This window comes from Phyllostomus hastatus, unplaced genomic scaffold (assembly GCF_019186645.2).
Source record: "Phyllostomus hastatus isolate PE091 unplaced genomic scaffold, TTU_PhHast_1.1 phas_contig_210, whole genome shotgun sequence".
NCBI lineage: Eukaryota > Metazoa > Chordata > Mammalia > Chiroptera > Phyllostomidae > Phyllostomus > Phyllostomus hastatus.
The window spans coordinates 17,349,706-17,375,346 of record NW_025333737.1 but is presented as its reverse complement, the minus strand read 5'-3'; the positions used below and the strand labels follow the sequence as shown (position 1 = coordinate 17,375,346).

The following is a 25,641-nucleotide window of genomic DNA, read 5'->3' as shown; positions in this document are numbered from 1 at the left end:
TCCTTATTAATTCTTGTTCCCAATGATCTTGGAGACAATGACTGTTAAAGATTATGAGAAGCTGAAGACACCCCTCCAAGCCACCTTCATGGTATTTTGACCAACTTTAAATAGATCTTACCGAGACAAGGTGTCAGTAGCAAATAGCAAAGTATCAATAGCAGATTGAAAACATACTTAAAGTAATTGTTATCCGTCTCAGCTTCAGAAATTAAAAAAAATAGAAAATAGAAGATAAGTGACAGTGTTGAATGTAAGGGAAAAGCTGAGAAATAAGCACAGAGTCTGAGCAGACTGTAATTGTTTTAAAGAAAGTATGCTCCTTCTCATCGGATTCATATGGGGAGAAACCAACATATGTGAAAGCAATTTAGATTTACTTTGGATATAATTACACAATTTCACAGTATTATTTTTGCCATCAATTGCTCTCCCAACACCCCTTTTCTGTTACAATCACAAGAGGGAAGCAGACGCGACTGAAGAGTTAGGAGAGGGGGAACAGCCAACTCTCCCGCAGCGTGCTCACATGGAAGCATTTCCCGCGGCTCTGTGTGCCTGCCTTTGTCTCGGAAAGGGAGAACAGGCTAGAAACTTGGCTTTGCAAGCCTCGGCAACCTGGGGATTTCTAGCCTGTAAATAGATCAGGAGGGAATCTTGAGTCTGCTTAATTTGGTGAAAGTTTCTTCCATTTCTGCCCAGCAAAGGCAGCCAATTGCCCAAACAAAAGGCCGAGTATCTCAGGCTGTCATACTCGGCATCTCATACAGTCCTGGTCTGAAAAGCATGCCTATGAGGAAGGAGCCCTGACCTTTCTCTTGGATCTTGCCTGGGCTGATGGTCAGTCTCCATATTCTCGTGGATGACTTCAGAACTCATGGAATCATACCAGCCATGTACCAGCGGGTCTAGGACGATGTTCTTATATTTTCTCACCTTGTTGGTGTTCTCCCAGGCCATAGCTCCCAGGCCTCTCATCATGATGTAACACTTTTTAGCACGGGGGTCCCAGCTCTTTCTGCCAAGATGGAAAAACACATTCTTCAGAGGCTCCAGCTTCTGGAACCTCAGTTTCTAAGAGACCTTAGGAAAAAAGACACCATCGACGTCCTTTACTTCTTGCGCCAGGAGGTGGGGATGGAAAGGGGCTGTCCCAGGACTCCTCTGCCTTTGGTCCATGGAATTAGATTCTCTTGCTCGGAGCTCCAGTGCTGAGGCAGCAGCTTGAAAGGTGCCAGCAATATATAGGGAGGAACTGAATTGTCTGGCTTCAGGGTGAGAGCTGGGTGGCAGCTTTCTCCCAGACAGAAGTGCAGGCAGAGGCCACTGTTCCTTTGCTGAGCCCTCCCCAAGAGCCAGCAGGCGGGCGCCATATCTGAGTCCCCATTGCCCTCAACCTTGGCACTATTGACATTTTTGACTGAATGATTCTTTGTTATGGGAGACTGTCCTAGGAATTATAGAATGTTTAGCAGCATCTCTGGTTTCTACCCACTAGACACCAGTAGCACTCCCCTGTGTGATAATCAAAAACATCTCCAAACATTGCCAAATGTTCCCTGATGGGCAAAATTGCCCCCTCTCTCCCCAAATCACTGGCCTAGCAGGAGAAATACCTAATCTAATATGGGGAGTATGTTAATGGAAAAATATACACAGCACAGTATTCACACAAAAAGGTTAAGAGCTAACCCTGCCTGGAAGAGATAGGTGCTTGACCAGCAAACAGGGAGAGACAGAAGAATTAACAGTAGTATTAGAGAGAAAACCAGCATGTAAAAACAGGAAGGTTGATTGTTTGACGTGTTTGAAGAACTCTAGTTCCGTTGGAACACGGATTTGGGAGCTGTGCTGAGGGAGAAGGAAGCAACAAAGATAAAGAGGTAGAGACAAGTTATAAAAGAACTCGCAGACTATGCTAGGAAAATTTGGGCTTTATCGAGTCATGATAGTAAACCACTGAAAGTATTAAGCAGGGACATGGCATTTGAGAAAGGTAATTTTTTTAAAGAGGCGGGGAGTGGTTTAGAAGGAGATAAGATTGGAAATAGAGAGCTCAGTTAGGGAACAGTTGCAATAGCTCAGTGAAGGGTCTAAACTGGTGCCGTGGGGCCTAAAGAGATGGGACATGGCACAGTCAACACAGAGGGGGTAGAATCGATAAGATTTAGTGGTTGCTTAGCTAGGGAGAGGAAGGAATTGAGAGGAGTTAAGGACAATGTCAGATGCCGGTGGAAAGAGATGGTAAGTGGGAATGTTCTTAGTGAACTGTGTTCACAGGCAGATAATTCAAATAGAATAAAAAACAAAGCCCACCCTAAGTATCTTTCAGATCCATAGTTCTAAACATAATAGACAGCAAGTAAATTGGCTGTTATTACAAAACTGGAACTGACCCCCAAGACTCCCCCAAAATCTTTGCTGTTCTTCATCTTGAAAAACTTCAAAGCATTTTTAAACATTTCCTCATGGTCTTCTTATTTCAAAATTTCAAGAGAATGGCATATATATATTTTTCAATGTCCCACTGTTGAATTAACTCATTTTTGACACATTATTTTGGCTATCCACAAGATTGTAAAATTTTAAGCCAAGATAAAACAAGGACTATTTTTTTCATTTATTAATGACTTATGAGTAGACAATTACAACCATAAAATGACTAAGTTCTTCAAGTACCATGAATGTCAAATAATTCAAGGATGGGATACTTTTTCAGCATCTTAGTGGAAGAACTGTGGTACTGAGGACCTCTACTGGTGAGAATATGAATAGCTTCAATATTAAGATCAAACGTTCAGCAAATCGTCAGCCAGGCACGGGCAATCTACAGTCCGCCCAAAGCTCAGGAATTACTTTCAGAGGCTCACGGGTAGTTGTACCACTGGAGCCCGTAGGGTAGAATGGAGGTCTCCTCCCATCCCTAGGATTACTTCTTCACCTCCGAGCGCCCAGCACCCTAGTGCTGTCTTCTGGCACCAGAAGAATCCTTATTGGGCCTGATTCCTATTGGGGTGGGTTTGTTTGTTTTGTTTTGTTTATTTTGCAGCTTTTTTCTGGGGGCTTTTTGGAGGTACAATTGCAAAGCAAATTTAATGTTTATGCGATTTAAATCCACTGATGCTAAGAGCTGGAAGTAATCTATTATCTAACTTCTCCCAGTCTGTGCTTAGCTCCATTTAGAAAGGGAAGAGAGCGTTCCTTCTGCCCAAGCCCTGCCTCTAGAAAAAAGAGTTCCACCTAAAATGGTTAGTGATTAGAAATGCAAAAACGGTTAACAGAAATATTCTCTTTTCTAGGTAATTTTTCCTTTACGTAGTCTACCCAGATGCTGATATGTTGGCTAAAAGCACCAGCTTTTCCTACCAGCTACTCCCCCACAAAGTCTGAATCCAAAAGATGTCCGATTCTGCCAAGAGACAGAGCCTAGGACACATATTTTCCTTCGGACTTCCTCACCGTTGTCACAATAGATGTTGAAACAGTACAATTATTTTTAAAGTGTTTTCTTCTTTTTAGTGAAAAGCTTTTCTCAAGTGTCACACAAGCTATAGGATTGGGAAAGACTTCTACTGTAATTATATTTAATATATGCCTGGATATGGCCCTTTACATAGGGAGTCTTCCCTTTAAGGGAGACTTAGTTCCATTATTTACATGATACTCATTGATAGCAACTGAATGGACCCCAGGGCCTCCCCAGGTATAGTCTGGCTAATAAATTTCAGACATACTAGGGTTTGAATTTGGGCTCTGCTATTTATTAATTTACTGTTTGAGTTACTTAACCACTCTGACTCTCAATTTTCTCCTGTGTTAAATGGGAGAAAATAATATTTATCTTGCAGGTTTTATGAGGTTTGAATAAGTTAACATGTATGAAAAATATATGACAGAGACTAGCACAAAATCACTGCTGAGTGTACCTAAGTTTCCCTTCCTTTTCTTTTCCTTTATAAAGAACACGATAAATAATCACTTCAAAGTGAGAGCAATCTTTGCTACAAAAACATGCCTGGGTGAGGTCCTTAATCAACATCAGGTTTTCAAGCCAAATGTGAGTCAAATCAAATTCTTCTTTTTATCAGGCTGTGTTTTTACCACAAGAAAAGCAGTCAAATTAGGCTGATACTGACAAAAGAAACTGCGTATTAGAGGGTTTGGTTGCGCACACAAAGTCCCAAAGACATAATGCGTTTTGTGTAAGGAATTCAATAGAATGACGAAAGAGTGTAGCCAGCCTCAACGCTCACACGTGAACATGTCGTTTGGTGCAGGGGCTGCTGAGGGAAAATGCCCGATGGACGTTCGGAATGAGGCACCGAAGCCCCAAACGCAGAGGAGGCTCACGCCAGCCCCGGCGCCGTTCAATCCCATTCACGACATACGACATGGGCATGTACGCAGTCTCTACAAGGGAAGTTCAACATGCCCATGACATTTGTCACACACTTTTCTGTTAAAAGGATATCTCAAACCACATGCAGAGAACCAGAGGCAATAATAAGTATTCAGGCTAGCACATAAATGTATTTTCACACTGCCAGGAGATTTAGTTGTTTTTAATGCTTGGGGTGAAGTGTGAAAGCTAATGGCTCCTATTCATTCTGAAAATGAGGAAGGGGCAGCGATCGGGTTGGAGGAGTAGTGGGTCCGCAGTCAGGAGGTCGAGGGTCTAAACCTTCCTCTGTCGCTGCCTGTCCGTGGGCCCCGGGACCAGTCCTCTGAAGGCAGTGCTTCGGTTTCCCCACCAGAACGCTCTAAGTAACAACTCCGGCCTGACCTCAGAGGGAAAAGATAATAAGCACGGAACACTTTGCAATCGTCCTTAAGACAGTGTTACACAAATCCCGGTCATTACCACTGCTAATACGCTGGGATGATAGTACCTGTGGGGAGGTAATCGTCACCCTGGAGAGAGCGAGTAAGCTATTAATCACCTCAAAGCCCTCAAGTCGTGTGTCAAGTCAAGGACAAGTGAGAGATAGGCAAACTGTAGTACTGGTGTCAGAACGATTTTCTGTCAGCCTCGAGCCTTCCCTGCAAACGTGCCGCTTCTGAGAAAATGATTCCGAGTTCGAAGTAACCTCATTTCTGTAAGAAGACATAATCTTGACTAGTTCACCTCTCTCGAGGCTTTACATGTCGGCAACAGCGCCGTGCCTCCCACTTAAGCCGAAGTCCATGGGCAGGGATGTGCTGTCAACATGACCAGGAGGGAAGAGGCTGACGTTCACTAAGAGCACCACACGCAGTTTAGGGTTAGAAAGTGTCTTTCTAAATCCAAATTGTAACTGGTAACTTAGATTTTGCCTGTAGTTAATGTGGTCACTGCAGATCAAATATTGAGATTGATAAACGTGACTTACTTGTGCAAGGGACCCAGGGGTGACTGACTAATCGGCTGGAGAGGGAAGACGAGCCGGGGCAGCCTGGTCTGTCCCTGTGCCACTCAATCACACTAATCCCTTAAGGAGCAGGGCATCTGCACAGCAGGAAGTTAAACACGGACAAAAATAAAACCAAAGCTCCCAAATCAGTTTAGACACCTGTTTCAGAGAGTAAGTGTGATAAGATTGTCTGTGGGGAGCAATTTTTTTCTGTAAACATTCTTCAGATTTTTTGACCCAAATAAGTTAGGGCTCATTTTCATAAAGGTTCTGGGTTTTCTATAATGTAGATAAATGTTACATCCCAGGTAAAAAGCTGACCAGATTCTACCTGAAAGCAAGGGGTATCCTCTAACTGTGGTGACTAAACCATAAGCAATATACTTCCTGTTTCAGAAGGAAACCAATTTAGAGATTTCTCCTAGCTGCACCAAAACCACTAAATGTGATTCACGTTTCTATGCATACACTTAACCTATCTGATTCTGATCAATTTTCCCTCACAATCCTTACACTGTTTAAATGAACTTTCTGTAAGGCAGACTCTAACCTTTTAAAGTCCTAGTATATGAGAGGATTATTTAAAGATTTTTTTATCTATATGAAATATACCAATTTAAAGACTTTTATTTTTTCTTAAAAAATACAGCCAGTCTTATGCCGTCATTTGATGACTCTTTTTCCCCTGTGTTCCATTTCTAATTAAAATTACAGATATAAAAACACGTACAAATCTATTAAACATTTGGAAAAATATTAGTGAAAAAGTAAAGTAGAAAATGCTCTCTTCCGAGAAAAACCTACCGTTTACAGGCAGTGCTAATTAAAATGCTTTTACATTTAAAAATAATTTAAAATGGAAGATCTTTCACTAGAGTTAACTTTAAGCAGAATTTAGTTGTCCTTTAACAATGCAAATGTCCAGAAAATCCCGGAGATACCCGAATGCATGAGGCACCTATAGAGTAGCCGCACCCCAGCGGACACACTGGGAGAGGACCCGTGGAGGGGTTCCGTGACTACTGGGCAGACGCAGCCCAGAGCGCCACAACTCTTCACAACACACCAGAGTGGGGAATAAAGCATTCAGACACGAAATGGGCACTCAGCGAGAGCTGCAAGAGTCTTTTACCTAATTAAAAGCTTAAATTTACAGAACTTCAGAGCATTGCCGGTTCAGCTTAACTTTGCCAAAATAATCAAGCAGAATAAAGCAAAACAAATAGGGGAACAACAAGCCTACCACTCTGGTTTTGATTTGCTGCCCATTACAGTTGAGTCGTTTGGCCTGCTTAGGCTAGACTGCTTTCAAACGTCTTCCAAATGCCCTATAATGACACCTAATTTTACATTTAACTCTTGGAGGAAGAAGTTGTTTTCCTTGTGATAGTATTTGTTCTATTTGACCATTATCAAACTGTTTGTTCTAAGCTGTTGGAAAAAAACATAATATATTAGGCTCATCTAAAGGCTTTTCCTAGTTAGGAAGGTGACAGAAAAGATTTAGCTCTTTAGGCTGTCTTTAAATCTTCTAAATGAAAGATGATTTACAATTAAGCTATGAAAACGTGAACACTCTCAAGTCTGGAAAGTTTCAGTCTGAATCCAATGCAAAGGACTCTGTCTCACCAAACCAAATCTTACAAAAATCAGCCTCTATGGTCAAATCTTGTTAATAAATTATAAAGGGTTTACATACCGTGTCTAATTCAGCTGGTTCCAGCTGCAACATTATCAGTATTTCCCTATAATGTGCCATGGAAAAATAATGGGCTTATAGTTAAAGACAAAATGGCAAAAGTACTAGGAAATTGTCACACGAAAATCATTTTCCTGCTCTTGAAACCTATATGACCCGATTAACCAAAGCCACCCCAATAAATCTAACACAAATCCTTTTCCTTAAGAAAAAATGATTACATTTCTCATAATTTGATAAAGCAGAACAGAAAGATAAGGTTTGGTAGGCTCTTCAGAAGACCTCTCCAGGTTTAGTTGCAAATTAAGGTAAATTTTTACAAACAGAATCTTCAAACGGTTTAAATTTTTAACAGGTTTAGGATAATCAAGTCTGGGGGGTTCATTAGCATAAATTCCTTGCTTTTCCTTCTTTGCACTCAGTCAACATCCTTGCCCTTGTCCTGAGAACTTTTTCATTCAACAGGCAATACCAGTAGCACGGTAGAAAGTGGTTAGAACCCTGGGTTTGGAGCCAGGCTATACACATTCTTGTCACCAGAGCTCATTTTCCTCATCTGGAAAACCATGGAATTAGACTAAGCGTCTCTAAGAATTCATTCCAGTTTAAAACTCTGAGTTCTCGGCAAAGGAAGAGTACCAAGCAACGGCACCCACCTCTCACATCATCCAGGTCTCTCTGTAGACCTTTGAGTAAATGCTAAAAAATGACCCAACTAACTGAATATTGAAAACAAGAATGAAAGATCAAGAAACCTGGAGATTGGGGGGTGAGGCGAAGAGGGTTAATAAGTTAGACAAATAAAATCTAGAGAGAGAGAACATTGCATAGGAAAAGTTGTTGTACACAGTATGAGTACACGTAAGTTCCACTTCAGAGAGTAGGAGGAGAAAAAAGAGAATATAAATCCAGAAAGAAGACTTTGACAAGAATGAGATTTACAAAACGGTGTCAGAAATGACACTTCCCAAAAGTGAACACATAGAATTTCTCGATGCAATTTACTGGGGTGATGCTGGTGAATACAGATCGCACAGGCTTCAGGTGCACAGTCCTGTGAAGTACCGCCTGTGTGCCTCCCTGTGTGCGCACCACCCAGAGTCTGACCTCCGTCCGTCACCACACGTCTGACCCCCTTTCTCCAAAATGAGGCTGAGGCACTCACACTTTTTTGTCCCAGACACAATGGATGTGGTGGCTAGAACACGGAGCTAGCACTCAGAAGAAAGACTCTATTGCAGTTTAGACTTCTACTGTTCATTAAGAACTAAGTTACTTCACCCATCCAGACTATCATTTTACTTACCTGTTAAGAGGAATAGGTGGGGCTCAATCTTTAAAGTCCCTTAGAGATCCTAAATTATATAAACTGACATAATTAAACAAAAGCATTCTCTTTTTTTAATTTTATTTATTTATTTTTAGAGAGGGAAGGGGGGGAGGGGGGGAGAGAGAGAGAGAGAGAGAGAGAGAGAGAGAGAGAGAGAGAAACATCAATGTGCGGTTGCTGGGGGTTATGGCCTGCAACCCAGGAATGTACTCTGGCTGGGAATCGAACCTGGGACACTTTGGTTCCCAGCCCGTGCTCAATCCACTGAGCTATGCCAGCCAGGGCAACAAAAGCATTCTTAATGAAAGTTAGCCAAGATTCTAAGACTTAAAAGTTGAGATAATAATAGTATTCACTTCATACATTTTGGAAAACTTAATGAAATGGTGACTGTGAAAGTGTCTTGTAGGCTGCAAAACGCTGTATAAACTATGGCAGTGAATATTATTACTTATCAGCATTTTAAATAAATGAGGAGTAAAAGTTGATAAAATTTTGGCAACATGACAGTAGGTAGTCAACACGTGCTTTCTGAGTACATAATGGATTCAAAGTAACGTGTCTACTGTCATGATGAGAACAGCTGATGAACAGATTTGCAGATATCAGGGGAGGGAAGCTCACAGAAACGCTGTGGAGAATGCGGGAAAATAGGGAGTCTAGTTCCATAACAAAGCAGGAGAATGTCTGGAAGAATTTTAGGGGGTTGGTTGGTTGGTTTCTTTTCCCCACATTAGACTTTACCTTGAAGATCCTTTGGTTTCAAAAAACACTGTGTCAACTATGTGCAAGACTTGAGGTTAACTTCTTAAACTAGACAGTAGGTGTTTGGGATAAATAAGACAGTTCCTGCCCTGAAGCAGCTTACAATCAATTCCGAAGAATGGCAAATACATACTAACTATAATATAATGTTACAAGTACTATAATGGATTATTACACATGTAAGACCTTTCACTTCTACTTTTAAAAAGTCATGTGCAGTATAAAGACCTTTAGGTCAACTGCTGACCTAGGTTTGTCCCATAAGATTCCAATGGAGCTAAAATTTCCTACCAACTAGTGACATTGTAACTGTTGCAACACAGTAGTGCAGCACATTACGTCTGAGTTTGTGGTGATGCTGGTATAAACAAAACTGTTGAGCGGCGAGTCATATAAAAGCACAGACCATACAATTATGTATAGTACGTAACCCTTGATAATCATAAAAGTAATTGTCACTGGTTTATGTATGTACTACACTATCATTTTTATCATTATTTTAGAGTATACTCTTCATACACATATTAAAAAGTTTGCCGTAAAGCAGTAGGCTGTGTTACTCCAGCATCAACTCCATCCATCCTGTGTTTACCGCATCTCCTGACGGCATCATTTTCTCTTGTGCTTCATTTAATCTTGTGTTGTTTTGGACAGTGGCATGCTGTACACTTGTAGCCTGGGAGTAATAGGCTGTATCATATACCATAGGCGTGTAGAAGGCTATAGCATTTGGGTTTGTGTAAGTAACTGTGATATTCACACAATGATGAAACTGCCTAACAACCTGTTGGGAACCGCCCTGACTGGTATTAGAAGCTGAAACCCCCGCCTAGGCTAAGGCTAAGGGAACGCCCTTGGAACCGTGAGCCGGCAAGGAGACAAAAGCTTATCTTCCTGGCAGGAATGCTGTTTCTGCTGCTGAACCCCAAAAAGCTTGGTCGGTTAGCCAAAGGCGGGTAAGATTCCCCACGAGGGGAACAACCCAAGCCAGGCACGATCACTTTGGGAGGCCCCCCAAAAGAAGGACTTGGGGGGGCTGCAGCAAAAGGGGGTGATGGACCCTCACTCCTCGGCTTTGACAAAGTCTGAGTTCTCAGCGTCCGGAAGAAAATCTCCTTATCTCTCGGTGGCCTTAGTTCCCGCGCTCCACCTAAGCCTGAAACAATGACGGGGAAGTACAGCTCGGTACTGGGAAGTGCGGATTTCCCGGGGTGATCAGGCCTAAGAAAGAACATGTAAATTACTGTGAAACCTTCTTTGTTCAAGAATGCTCTCAGTTGAATGAGGAGGGTCTTAGGAGGAAGCTAGTTTGTTCCTCAGCCTTACAGCTCTTTGACCCCCCAACTCAATAGACCGGCAGAGTTCTTTGTTACTTCCCCCTAATGAGTATTGTACGTTACCTGAGTTATTATGTAGCATGAGCCCAATAAAAGCAGGTATGGACTGTAAATCGGCGCGCTCCCCACTAGGGGGGGGTGGCCATTCTGTCCCTACTTCCCCACAGAAACTAGTCTGTCTCTGTGCATGTTGTTATTTCTCGCGTGTTTATTGTCGAGCCATCCACAGTGTTCCGTGGTCACTGCTGGCCGGTGACCCACGCGCAACAACAACCCATTTCTCAGGACACATCCCTGTGTTAAGAGGCACACGACTGTACTAGAACCTATGGAACCATAAATTAGGGAAAATAATTCTGCTTGGGAAGAATGAAGGGTAGGGAATGGAGAACAATTTCTTTAGGTGATAATAATTAATATTCCTTGAAGGATAGAATAGGATTTCTTTAAGCTAAAAAAGTAAGATGGCTGAAAGAGAGTACCAGAGTGGAAATATAAGTGAGAACCAAAATCCAAAAGGCAAAAATTGAGTATGAGGGTGACTACGCTAAGGCTAAAGTTTTCATTGTTTGAGACATGACAGAAGTCACCCTCCTCACAATCATGATGCGTTTTCTAAGGGGGGCTGTTCTTGGGCAGATTTTTAAAAAATCTAACAGCATTGTTAACTCCAAAAAGCGTTGATATGAACACATGTGTTTTGCTGGGTATTTTACAAGGGAAATTACAAAGATAAAAAAAAATAATCTCTTCAGAGCTTAAATTTAGACTAAGGCAGTTGTGAGGACATCATATAGCTTTTTTCTTCTTCTTCAAGATTTCATGTTTTAATTCAAACTCTAAAATGGGCTTACAGGCAACATTGCCTGTAATAAACTGCACCAAAAACTATATAGCTAAATACGTGTAGTTAGGGCTTGGACTCTCAGTTTAACTCAAATCACATTTAAGCACTCTCAAGTCTATTTTGAAAAAGCAGGAGGCATGCAGTGGAGCTAACTTTTCTCCCTATGGCTCAAGCACATTACCTTACTTATTTCCATTTGTCCCTCCAGTGCATTCTTTCAGCTCCTTTCCGGCGAGGTGGCATGTACTTTACTCACTTTGCCGTCACATCTGACTGCCTGCTAACTAGCCAGGTTGAAATATCTTTTCAAACTTATCCTCACCATGAGTTCATCGTGACTTTTGAGGGCTGCAATGTAAGGCATACTATCCCTGACACGTTCTCAGATCCTGCTGGTTTGGGTCCAGAGTTTGGGGCTGGAAATTCAGTCAGAACAATGCTTTCCTATGGAATTTGACCTTTATATGATTTTTAACACATACAGTCCAACAGAAACAAACAGCATGAAAAGAGCTTCATCTATTAAGCACATGGAAAGCTGAGCGGTAAACATCCCATACCATGCCAAGTATATAGCTGCTGTGGGTAACGTTATCCAGCAGGTCTCTCGTGCGGCAGGTTCACTCAGCATTTTTGTCGTTGGAAGACATAAGCCTGCCCACCTGAATATGGCTGAGCTACACTAACACAGGTGGTCTGCTGGGGGTCCTTTGGAGAAGATGGTTCTAGTGAGACTCAGAAAAAACCCTGGGCTTTTCTTCAGTCCTTCTGCGTGTTCCACTAAGGTCAATCAACCTTTATAAGTGGAAATGAAAAGTGAAAAATCAGCACAAAAATTAAATCACCCCATTTTCTCACCTCACCCCACCAAAGTCAGGGTAGTTAGAACTCATATCTCCCCATTTCAACTAAAAAGTGGATCCCAATTTAGGATTTTATAAAAAAAATCTCTATTTCATATGCAGTAATTCTTCAGAAGAGGATATAATGCCGGTATTATTTTAAAAGAAGTAATGAATTAGATGATAATGAATAATAAAGAAAACAAAGGATACTTTGATTATTGAATCATTATTCAATTTTTCATTGATTTCCTTTACTGACTGTAACATATGTGTAAGTACATTCAGTGTATGTGTGGTTCTATCTTTAAATACACACCTATTAAAGAGGCAAACACATTATTTCTAGGTGCCAATCCTGAAAGTCCTCACTCGTATGACAGGTATGTCTTGTTCTGTAACACTTCCTTTTGCTGCCAGATGGAATAAATGCACTTTGTTTAAAGCATGTATAGTTTCAGATATGTACAATGTAATGGGAAGATTTATGTGGCAAAATTCACCTGTAGGGAGCACACAGTAACTATATTATACGAATTAATATTTGGGAGGCAGCATAGCATTGTGGGTAAGCAGGCTGGCTACAGATTCAGACCGCTGTGCTTGAATTCAGGCTCTCCCACCTACTATACTGTACAATCTTTCTTTGCCCTGGTTGTCTTATCTTCAGCGGAGATTACAACAGTACCAAGTATTAAATTAATTAATATGTATAAACTACTTGGCACTATGTACAACACACACCAGTGCTCCAAAAAGATAATTATTATTATTTGCATAATATTATGTGCTTTATTTTAAAATTTTTATTTATTCTTAGTAAGAGAGAGAGGAAGGGAGGGAGAAAAAGAGGAAGAGAAATGAAACATTAATGTGTGGTTGCCTCCTGGGCACCCCCAACTGGTGACCTGGCCTACAACCCAGGCTTGTGCCCTGACAGGGAATCAAACCGCCAACCCTTTGGTTTGCAGGCCGGCACTCAATCCACTGAGCCACACCAGCCAGAGCAATACTGTGTGCTTTACAACTGTCCTCACTAGCACCTCACTTGGTCCTCCTGATAACCTTGCTCCTGTGATGCAGCAGAGTGCAGTCATTAGAAGTATGGATTCTAGAGTCTGACTACTTAGACTAGAAGTCTACCTTTCCCACCTACTAACTAAGCAAAATAGCTGGATTTCTTTTCTAAAGCTTCAGTCTTTTTATCTGTAAAACAGGGATGATAATAGTAGCTACTTCATAGCATCATTGTGCAAACATGCAAAGTACTTTGAAGAATACCTGTAATATAGCAGGTGTTTAATAAATATTAGCAATTATTATCTTCATCTTAAGATGGAAAAAACTATATCAAAGAGGCAACTGCTTTGCCTAAGGGCAATTAGCTTAAAAAGTAATAAAGCCATAAACAAGAAAACAATACCTAGTAAACTCTTATAAATGTTTATGTTTACTCTAGAAAACATACAAACATAAGCATTAAGGTTAGGGTTAGGCACTCATGACATAAAAAGAGGACCTATCCTCTGTATACACAGAAATGATTTGAATACAATACGCTAAATGGAGATTTGCAGAGATCATTATGGGATCACAGAGAAAGGGACTTTTAAAGTACAACCTGGGACCTCAGGAGAGTAAAAGGTGGGTAATGATTAGCCAGGCAAAGATTCATGGGAAGGGCAATCCAGGTAGAGGAAACATAATGAGAAAAAAAGAAATCCGGTCTTACTAGAGCATAACTTTCCAGATGGAGCGAGGGATGCAGAAAATAAGAATGAGCCAGGAAGGGCCAGAGGTCTCAGGTGCATATATGTGAAAGAACTTGGGCTTTATCTAGGTGGCAATGAGGAACTACTGAAGCTGTAAGCAGGAAGTGGTAGGCAGATCACTCAGGACCCATTACGTGGGGCGGACTTAGAGGGCAAGATTAGAGAGAGGCGAGAAACTGGCTAGGAGGCAAGATGTGAAGCAGGGCTGAACTAGCAGATGAGCAGCAGAAATGGATGGGCTGCATCGACAGAGCATCGCAAAACTTGGGAAACAGGGAGCCTGGTCAAAACATTTTGTAGCAGTGATACCATCGTAACACGCTAATATATCACCAATATTGCAGTTTTTAAAAAATGACTTTTCTAATTGTTGACAGTTTGCCTGGCTATTATTTCGGTGTCATGTATATCTGGAACCCTATTCACACTGTACTAGTATATGTTTAGGTCGTTTCCTCAGCTAGACTGCGAGCTCCCCGAAGGCACTAACCTTTTCTAACACAGTACCTAGTCCATCACTAAATACGTAATGGGTGTACTGTAAATACTTGATTAGTGAACCTTAATTATTATATTAATATAGTGTGATCTTACAAGGAAAGCATCATTCTTACTATAATAAAGCCTAATATCAGGTAAGTAGTTATTAACTTACCTAAATATGAGACATTCTAAAAGTAAAACATATTCTCAGAATGGCCAATAATTAATTTTCAAATTACTTTAATGGGAGCTATTTTTAAAAAATAAATAATAATAATAATATTAAGAATTTCCAGCAAGGGAAGCTATACCTTTAAGAAAAGTTGCTGTGACATATCTGGGAAAGAAAACCTTTTCGCAGACATGATCAAAGGATGACCATGTTCAGTTTAGAAAGCAACTTGCACACCTGCTGAAATATTACTTTTCTATTAATGTTTACAGGGTACTAGACTCTTTAGTGGTTTCCTTACAGCTCTTCTATGGGATGGAGAGTTGACAAAAAGTTATTTCTTTGTACCTTTTGAAAATTCTACTTTTATTGAGAGGCTGAAACTTCTTTTGTCCCTCTCTTTTGTTCTGTTGTACCCACTGGTGAATTTTAATTGAAGTGACTCACCATTGAGGCAACTTGTGAAAAGTTCAACATAACTGGTAATTAAATGGAGGCATTTTGGAAAACATTACAACTTTTGTGTTAATGGGCGTAACCCAGAAGATGGGCCTCGTGAATATTCCCTTTTATGTATTATGACTCCACCACATTAAACCAGATGATAAGTAAACACCAAATACACTTTAAAGTGCAAGGTATTATCAAGCAGAAATCATTGATCTTGTACCTAACATGTTAACAATGACCAAACAATATCACCTGTGAGTAAGAGAGTACTGTATTCTATATAAATTGTAAAATGTTTGAGCTCATTCAAAAGTATTTTCAATTTGCCTTGAACTTCTTTTCACTGCCAACAGGTATTACTAGGAACTATTGTCTCCATGAAAATTAATGATGAAAATGAAGCAAAAGCAAACTGAAAATTCCTTAACAAACACTTATTTTCCTATAGAGCTGGAAGGTTGAATGTTTTAAAGCTAAAAGAAGTTTCAAGTACCTAGAACATTGAAATTGCCTTCTTTGTCTGGTTTTAAAACCTGTTGGTCTCCAGGACAAGAAACTGTATGGTAATTAACACAGGTTTCATTTCAAGTCAAAGGTCAAGAAAGAAACACGCTTTGGAAGGTGTTACAAAATTATGGTGACTAATTCTACATAAGAACTATTAGGTAGCTTTGTTTAAAATGTTTTATGTGCATTTTGGTTACTCAAAGCTAACTTACTTTAGATGTTCTGGGGAGCTCCTGGTGGGAAGCATTCCCTGCTTACCTCCACCTGTCTCCATTTTTTTTTAAACTTCCAGACTCAGTCACAGTGAAAAGAAGCCAGGAAAAAATATTACAAATGTGCAAGTCATTACTATACGCACTGAAAATAGAATGCTTCTACAGGCTCAGATTAGCTCATTTATCTCCTCTGCATTTACCTAACTACCACGCCTATGTTGACATAATGATTCACGGAATAAAATAAGAACCCATATTTAAGCATAAAGATCAACAGCAAAAATACCACGCAGGGAAAATATTGTTATGGAGTCAAATCACGAGTCAATCAGTAGGATGTATTAATGATTTGACAACCTCATGGCTCTGGTACCAGAGGATACTAATTGGAGCCAAACCTCTGGTCCATCTTTGAGTTCTGGCAGCGGACACTGTGAGCACGAAAAAGGGGCGGAGTGGGAGAAGGGAGGGGAGGACCAAGGACTTGCACCGGACTCCAGGCCAGAACAAGTGCCTTTCCTGAGTCAAAGGAGAGGTCTCTTCGTCACATACACAAGGTATGAAAAGTGGCCAGACTGGGGCAGAGCACACAGGTACCTGAGGGATGTATAAAACCACTGCACGCCAACGTCCACCCTCTGATAAAATTCATTTCTCACAGAAAATACGGTCAAAGATTAAGTTCGACCTGTTGCAAGTTCTCAATCTAAAAATATGTCACCTGAATAAGTTTAATTAACACTTAGAAAAAGATATAAACACACAGAGCCATGTGTAGATATTAAATGCAGTTATGATCTAGCCCATAGTTTTGACTTTATATGGTTATCTAGATAGATTTGTCCCTAAATTATCTGAATATTTTGAATGTACTTGGACTTCTCAATAGCGTTAATTTTTACAAAATGCTTGGGTTACATACATGGCTAATGTTCCCCAGAAAATGAAATATAATTAAACAAAAATTCTTGGGTATTTATTGTACATTATGATTTTCTTTGAATGCTTTGTCTTATAGCATAAATTCTGCCAGTTGGAACAGAAAAATATGTAGACCATAATGAGACTCAAATATCCACCAACTGGTGAGTGGTTTTCACTTTTTGCTATTTGTGAATAGTGTTCCCATGGACATCTGTATACAAGGTTTTGTGAGAATTACAGGTTTTCAATTCTTGAGTGTGTAGCGGGGAGTGGAATTGCTGGGTCATATGGTGATTCTGTAACTTTCTGAAGGACCACTAAACTTCTTACCACAGTAATTGCACCATTTTATATTCACCCTAGCCATGCACAAGGGTTCCAGTTTTTCATGTCCTCACCAACACTTGTTATTCTCCTTTTAAAAAAATTACTATAGCTCTCCTAGTGGATGTGAAGTGATATTTCACTGTGGTTTTGCTTTGCGTTTCCCTAGTGAGAAATGATATTTAGCATCTTTTCATGTGCTCACAGGCCACTATTTTAGTCCTTTACCCATTTTTAAACTGGATTGTTTGTATTTTTGTTGTTGGATTGTAAGAGTTCTTTATACATCCTGGGCACTAGACCTTTATCAGATACATGATTCGCAACCATTACCTCCCACTCTTGAGGCTGTTCTTTCATTTTCTTGACAGTGTCCTGTGATGTACAAATGTTTTAGATTCAATGAGGTAAATTGATCAGTTCTTTCTTTTGTTGCCTGTGCTTTTGGTGTCATGTCTGAGAATCCATTGCCAAGTCCAAGGCATAAAGATCGACACCTAAGCTTTCTTCAAAGACTTTTATAGTTTACATTAAGGTTGTTGATCCATTTTGAACTAATTTCTGTGTATGGTTTGAGGTAGGAGCCCAACGTCATTCTTTTGCATCTGGCTAGCCCCTTGTCCCAGCACCATTTGTTGAAGAGATCATTTTTTCCTCGTCTTGGCCCTCTTATAAAAAATATGACCATGGACACATGTATTTCAACACACTCAACCCTGTTCCATTGCTCTCTCTGTCCGTCCTTACGCCACCTCGCTTTCTTAATCACACCACAGAAGACAAATGGTAAACGCTTCCACAATGACATGGGATCCTTACTGCTAGTCTCACTTCGCCTTCAGGGTGCACTGCACAGCAATAACACCAGACTGGTATTTTGAGTAATTTGTATTCTATATGGTTTTCTATCTTCCCCTTGCCAAGAGGTGCCATTTTTCCTTTTTGCTATAACAGGGGGCTGGTCATAACTTAAAATCTCATTGTTTCCTTCCTAACTCATTATTTTTAATGCCTCTGTGAATTCAGATAACTGAGCTTTATCCATTCAATAAACATCTGAGCATCCACTATTTTCATTTTTGAGGGACTCCTAATGACTTTCATACTCTACGGTGAATATGAACATGTCCACAATTTGACAGACATGTATGTACGCAGCTCATTGTAACATAAAATGCTAAGTGTACTAATAAAGGTAAGAATAGTGTTGTGGGAGTATAAAGAAGAAAGTATGAATTTAACTCAGGAAGACGGGAAAGTTTCACAGGGTTGGTCACGTTGAAAGTATGATTTGAAAGATGAATTGGATTTTGTCAGATTTTATGAGATAGAAAAAGATGGGAAGTACATTTTAGGGAACAGGAGAACATACTATGTTTAGGGAACAATGAGTATTTTAGGGTGACTTCAGTCATGGTAAAAGGGAGGAGAATGAGAGGGACAGAGGTGGGGAGGAGAGGGAATGAGAGAAGGAGAAGGAGAAGAAGAAGCAGGAGAAGGCAACGGAGGAGGAGGAAGTATTCACTATAACCCCTTAGCATAGTGAATATTTTAAGTTGAAAAAATTTGAGAAACAGCATGTGCAGGAAGAATTTTCTGACCGTCCCTTGAAGAAGGTCATAAGACCATGCCTGACGTGAGAGGTGCCCTCAGTAAACCTGGGAGGAAGGAGAATCCTTATCTCCAAAGACGGGGGACACAGAGAGGAATCTGAGTAACAGGCCTTACTAACTTCCCCCCAGTTCACTACACTTAGCTTCTGCTATTTTTGTCCTATCACATTTTCCACAACTTTCCGCTCTTCATCACACCAAGCATAAAATCACTCAGATTTAATCGTTTCTATAGATCTTCATTTTCTTAGGAAGGCTCCCATGTCATGTAAAATTTATGTTAAATAAATCTGTACGATTGTCTCTTGTTAATCTGCCTTTTGTTAGAGGAGCCCCAGGTGAGATCTTGGAATGGTAGGGGGAAGGACAACTTTTCCTCCCCTGCAAAGGCATAAAAAGAGCACAGGCTTCCCGGTCACTAGAACCCCAGCTCGGGCTCTCCCAGCCCTGATTTGCCACGGGCAAGTTCCTAGCATGTTTAGGCCGTCATACAACAGATGCATTCACGGTAACATCACGGAGTTAGTGTGAAGTACTGAGAAAGCATGAGTGCTATTTAACAGAGGTCACTTTTCTTATCCTTCCCTTCCCAGGTTCTTCACTATATTTTTGATGGTTGAGATTGTCATTTAATTAATTGTCCTTGAGATTTAGTATGATCCAACGATTTCCTAGGTTATAGTTAAGGGCTGGTGAGAAAATAGGGATCCTGTCTCTTCGTTTTGAACTCACTTTTTTTTCTAAAATTTTCACTGTAGTATTAGAGCTAAATTATATTATTTAATGCACATAACATGCTTTGGTTTATGCTGCAGCTCTGTTTGGAACACCCTTCCTTTATCCCTTCCACTTGGCTAGTCTAGCCCATAAGATAAAACTGAAATATCATTTCCTTCGGGAAGACTCTGCCCCTCTACCCTGGGTAGGTTTGCCTCCTCTGGGTTCCAGTATGACCACATCATACAATGCAGTCAACGCAGTGATAGAGCACGCTGCTGCAGTGATCCGTGTGCACGCTGGTTTCCCCTAAACACCGGCGAAGGGCAGGAACTGTATATCACAGACCATGTCAGTGTTTCCTCAGTTCCTTCCTCCACTGGCTCCGGTACACAGCAGACATTTCATAAATATTTATTGAATAAAGAAAACACATTTTAAAAATCACCCACCACCCATTCTAAGTGCTTGCAAATTATATCCATTTTTCTGTCTTAAATCTCCCATGTCCTACCCACCAGTGTGTCTTTCTCCTTAGAGAAGCAGTTACAATTGCTCTGGAGAAACTGATCTTAGAATAAAAGAGACCCTGCATTACAGCCTGGCCCCACCTCTGTCAGCTGTGAAATGTTGGGCAAGTCATTGAATCTCTTTGCCGTTGCTTCTCCTTGTGCAAAGTAAGAACGGCTACGGGTTTGTAACAAGGGTTAAATATTATAGGGTATAAAAGAGCCTGACATTGTATCTGTCACATAGTGAGTTTTCATCTCTTATTACCTATGTTTTCCTTTCGTTAAAAATTTAAGTTAGAATATAGCTGGATGTAAAAAATGACTTTTTGTGAAAAACTGGGGTCTTTCATGCAGTTAACTGGATTATTCCGATCATCCAGAGAAGCCTGTAAAACCGCTTTTATTTTTGGTTCTAACTGTTATCACTAGCACCAGGATGAACCTGTTAACAAAAATAAAACAAAGTAAAACACCCAACCTCAAAGTCATTGCCAGTCATAAATATCTTGAAAGTTATTTAAATGAAGATATATTGCCTCTGTAATGGGGTGCTGTCTATAAATCAGGAAGAAAAGCAAACAAATAAAAGACCCATTAATGTGAAACGCTGACAAATCTGTGTTTTCAAAAGCCCTGCGATTGGTATTTTTAGACGTTCTAATAAAATACACATTCGTGGTGTCTTCCAAACACCACAACAAAAGGAACGCGCTCAACGCTTTCCGAGTGCGGCGAATTTGGAGGTGGACGCTCGCAGAGCAAAGGAAAGTTTATACCCTCGACAAAGGAGAACGGTGGCTGGTTTTCAGCGAAAGAACTGTGGTCCTCCGGGAACCAAAGAGCACTTCAGCTCTCCTTCAAATTCAACTTGGGAGGCTGTAGCGAGGACGCGCCAGTGTGATGCTGCCACCTACAGCCAGAACTTCCCATCTGCTTCCATAAAACGATGAAAAATAGCAATTCTAGGCCTGTCCGGAGAGCACACACTTTAAATAATCTTTTAGCCTGCTTAATTGAGTAAGGGAGTACTCATCAGCTCCAAAAGAATTTTTGGCTGAGGTTTCTTCCGATTAACAAGGAACCTATCTCAGTTTCACTTCAAAAGAAATCTCATCCAGAAGACACTTCCACTTCATACGAGTTTTCCTCAATTTCCACGGCACACCTTTCTTTCAGAGGGCATAAGTACAGAAATGCTTTTTAAAGAATTATGTCTGAGCACTCTAATGAGTATGTAAACTCAACTGAGGGTGAAGTTATAAAACAGTCAGGACAGGCAGCCCACGGGGGCGCGGACTCCCGAACATCCCAGCGCCGCTCCCTGACCACCGAGGTGGGCTCTCCTTTCCCCTCGCGCTGTGACAGCGAGCAGAAGGAAGAAGGTGACAGCAGAGGGCATCGGTCTTTTTCCTGGAGAACACCACCGCCTCACTCAGTAGCGTCCAGCTAATATATAAATCACATTTATAAAACACAGAACATTCACAGAAATAGCCAATCAATTTTACAAAAACGAAAATCACGCCCACTATTTCTAGCCTTTACCTTGTTAACAAGTTTGGTTGTTTTTAGGTAAGTAATTTGTGCTGACTGTCCCACATTTTTTTTCTGATTTTTCTCTTATGGCTCATTATGAGTCCTCTTATTTTCCTCAAACTACATTTGCTTCTCGTGTATCTCAATGCTCAGTTAAAAACAAAATAACGAAAATCAATAATCTCTCTCAAAAATACTAACATGAGTTAGCTTATCTATACCCTTGCAGTGTTTCAGTGTATTTTAGATTAAAACTTCAACTGGTTTCCCAAATGTGAACCAAGGTATCATAAAGAAACATGTATGTCATATCAAAAATATTAGTTTGTTGATGTCTTTCCAAGGCACAGATTACATGCAGTTACTTGATGTTATACAACTACTTTTGGTCATCATTAGCAGCCGTGTAACTAGACCATTCTTTACTCTCATTTGGCAGAAAAATTAGACAGGTAAAGGTTAAATGACTTACTCAAGATCATTTCAAGTAATTCGTGTAAACACTTAGAGAAGAGGGTCTTATCATTAAGGTCTGTACCGAAGTCCTAGCAAGAATGTTAGGCCTCTGCTTTTTTACTTCAAATTTCCCACCTGTAAAATAGGTTATCAACTTATCAAACTGACAGTGAGAAGAAAATTTATGACAGCCCATATGATTCCTAAGAGATAGAAGGGAGGAAAAATGATGCCATGTTGGAGAGTTCAAATTGGAATGTTAAAGAGAACAGGTTTTATCTAAACTTATGATGATAGTGTTTTATTTTCATACCTTCAGTAGTACAAATCACTAAAAAGTCATTCAGTGCAGGAATAAGTTATTCACTGTCTTTATAAAACAGTTTCAAAAAGATTACTAGGAAGCCCATTGCAAAGACTTAAGTAGGAAAATCCAGTCGACTCTCCCAAAATCATGAAATCCTTAGGATAAAACATAAATGTCTCAGTTATAATTTTTCAATTATACCTATGCTTTCTCAAAACATAAGCAGTTTTTTTTTATAGCTTGAAGAGAAAAGACAACCATTACCCCTCTGTCACCTTCAGATTTTTTTGTCTGGCCATGATATGCAATCATCTGTTTGAACTGTAAGTCAATGAAGGGAGGCAAATTTTTAAATTACTCTGAATATGTAAAACAAGTTCAGAGACATCTGAATTCTTCCTGGCCTCTTATTCATCTTTCATTGTGTTGCAAAACCATCAAACACACAGACTTTTAACTTTTCTACATGATGTAAACAAACAAGTAGGATTTGGTAGATGGCAGATTTCAAATTAAAGTGAAGATGTGCCCATAACACAGACAGTTATTTTATTAACTCTGAATAGTTCAAATTCTTACAACAGAACAACATCTTGAGTGAAAAAAAATCTCTATACATAATATCAAATCTGCTGAAGAGGGACAAGCAATTGGTATATTGTCCTCACATTTTCATTTTGTTTTTAAAATACAATCTATAGTGATGTTTGTACAACTCTGTGAATATACTAAAAACCACTAAATTACACTTGAAAGGGGTTAATTTTAAGATATATGAATTCTCTCAATAAAAACTTATTTTTTAAAAGTATAACCAAATGTGCCAAAGGAAAATCCTGCTAGGAAATAATATATGATTTTCCCCCTATTAGCATCACATTTAAGCATGTATATAAAAGGGAAATAAGCAAGAGAACTGTTCACTGCAGCTCAGATAAGGTGAGACTATCACCTTACCATTTACAGTAGGGTATCTTCTGCACTGTAGTTACGAACCCAAATTCTAACCTCAGAGATCTGTGTGAAATTCCCACTGAAACCAGTGACCATTACACTACAAAGCTTAAGGCATAATTTGGCACATTCTGCCATATACTTATATTTTTAAAGGATTCTTTGTTATAACTTTCATCTGTTTTTGTTTAACTGACAAAAGGATCAAGCAAAAGTTATGCTTTCGTCATGATATTTCTTTAAAGTAAATCTGGATAGAAACATGAAAGTTAACCCAGTATAGCCATATAGATTTCAACTCACTGAAAGTTTTTGGAAATAAATATTGCAGGCACTTTCCATTTGGATTTTGGAAGAAGTAGTTAGAAGGGTCATTCTTTTGTGGGAAAAATAGTTTTGATAGCATCAAAGAATCTTAGAGTCAGAAGCACTTCAGAGATAATCTGGTTAAATCCACTGTCCTCCTTGATGAAGAAATAGAGACCCTATGAGGTTAAGTGCCCTTGTGTGCAAGGTCACGCAGTATGCACGCAGAAAGAGTAAAATAAAGAATGGATCTCTCGATTCCCTCACCAAAGCTTTTCATCCTTTCATGCCCTAGACTACTATCATCTGGGGAAAATAAAAATGTGTTAGGTGTTTCCAGTTTTTTAAAAAATGTATGTAGACTAAGTCCATGTATAGAAGGAGCTTATTTTTAAATTATGAGTAATTTTTTTCTTTATTTTTACTGTTTTTTTACATAAAGTTTTGTGAGATATTTTGCAATTCATCTCAAAATACAGAAAAGTATACAGGGAGAGCTTGGGGGGGTGTTAAGGAGAGGGTCAAACAGCAATCACATTTTTTCTAAATATCACTATGCTTCATGAAATGCAGGAGAGTTTTAAAAATCAGCCATTTGAATGAACCATGAAATGAACACTGTCACACTCTGCTAGAGAGAATGTAAATTGAAACAATCATTCTGGAAAACAATTTCACAATTTCTATCAAAATCCTTTCAAAAGTTTTTATAGTCTAACCTAATAATTCTATACATGGGAACTAATTTTATAAATATAAACCAAAATCCAGAGATACAGCTTTTCAGAGAAATGTTCATTGCAGTATTACTTATCATGATAAGATGTGATAACAATCAGTGAGGCAATTGTTAAGAATACCATAATAGCCTTGGCTGGATGGCTCAGTGGATTGAGCACCTGATTGCAAATCAAAGGGTCGCCAGTTCGATTCCCAGTCAGGGCACATGCCTGGGTTGTGGGCCAGGTTCCCAGTTGGGGGTGCTTGAGAGGCAACCACACATTGATATTTCTCTCCTTCTCTTTCTCAGTCCCTTCCCTTCTCTAAAAATAAATAAATAAAATCTTAAAAAAAGAACATCATAATACACTCATTTGATGATTACCATTATGGCTAATAAAAAGAAAATTTAGAATAATTTAACATAAAAATTAAAATGATATGTTAAGTTTAAATAGCAAAATATAAAATTTTATATATGGTATATTTTTAAAATATAAAAACCTATGTTTAAGAAAATGATTGTTTGCCTTTGGGAGTAATAATATAGTTGGTTTTTCTTATATTACTCAATTTTTAAATAAAAATATGCATTGCTTTTATAGTTTAAAAAATCTTTAATAGATGCTATTATTAAATGTAAAATGAACCAAGCAGTCAAAAACCAAATCAGAAAATGCAGTTAGATTCAGAAAAATACAGTTCACTCACTTGAATGAAATATTTACAGGCTGTGGGTTCAGATGCCTTTTGACTACATCACATTATCCAGGGCGTCACTTCTCATGTCGTGGCCCAATGCTGTTCCATACAGAATCACGTACAATTACTACCTAATATAATACGCAGTCTGTTGAGATTCTAAGGAATGCCAGTCACTCCAGAACTTATAAATACTTCATTCCTTTGATGTGCTTGATCAGACTGCGCCAGTTAAAACCAAACTGCACGTCTCTCCCAAACTTAGTTCAGGTGGAGATGCTCCTGTGGTTTCTTAATTCAAGTCGCTCCCCTCTTTTGCTGTCCGTGGTAAAGTCGTGTTTTCTCTTTGTACTATGACAGCAACCAAACTCACACAAAAGCAGGAGGGGTCATCATTCCTCATTTCCCAAAATCCCAAGTTAACCAAAGTTGTCACACACTGGTCTGGAAGGATGCCGAACACTTTAAAGGTAAAAGCAACCGTCTAAAAAGACAGTAGGACATTGTTTTAAACAAGAAAAGGGCTTCTAATGAACTGTTAAGTAAAAATGTTCTTCATTTAAAGAAGACAACTTGTTCAAGGGGATTTCAAAATTCGTGAGTCTCACACTCGGAAAAACTCCCCCTGTTGCTCACACTTTGGAATTATAAGGCCAGATGGGAGAACCTTTTACTTCTGTCAGCGTGACTCACGCCCCAGCATTTGAAACGGAGAAGATCCCTTCCTGACCAGATCTCAATGGGACAACCAGGAAGGCAAG

At 39.6% G+C, this 25,641-nt stretch overlaps 1 pseudogene; it reads right to left on the bottom strand.

The window, feature by feature from the left end:
* Window positions 1–525: 525 nt before the first annotated feature.
* LOC123816869 lies at window positions 526–1,179 on the bottom strand (annotated as a pseudogene).
* Window positions 1,180–25,641: the final 24,462 nt, after the last annotated feature.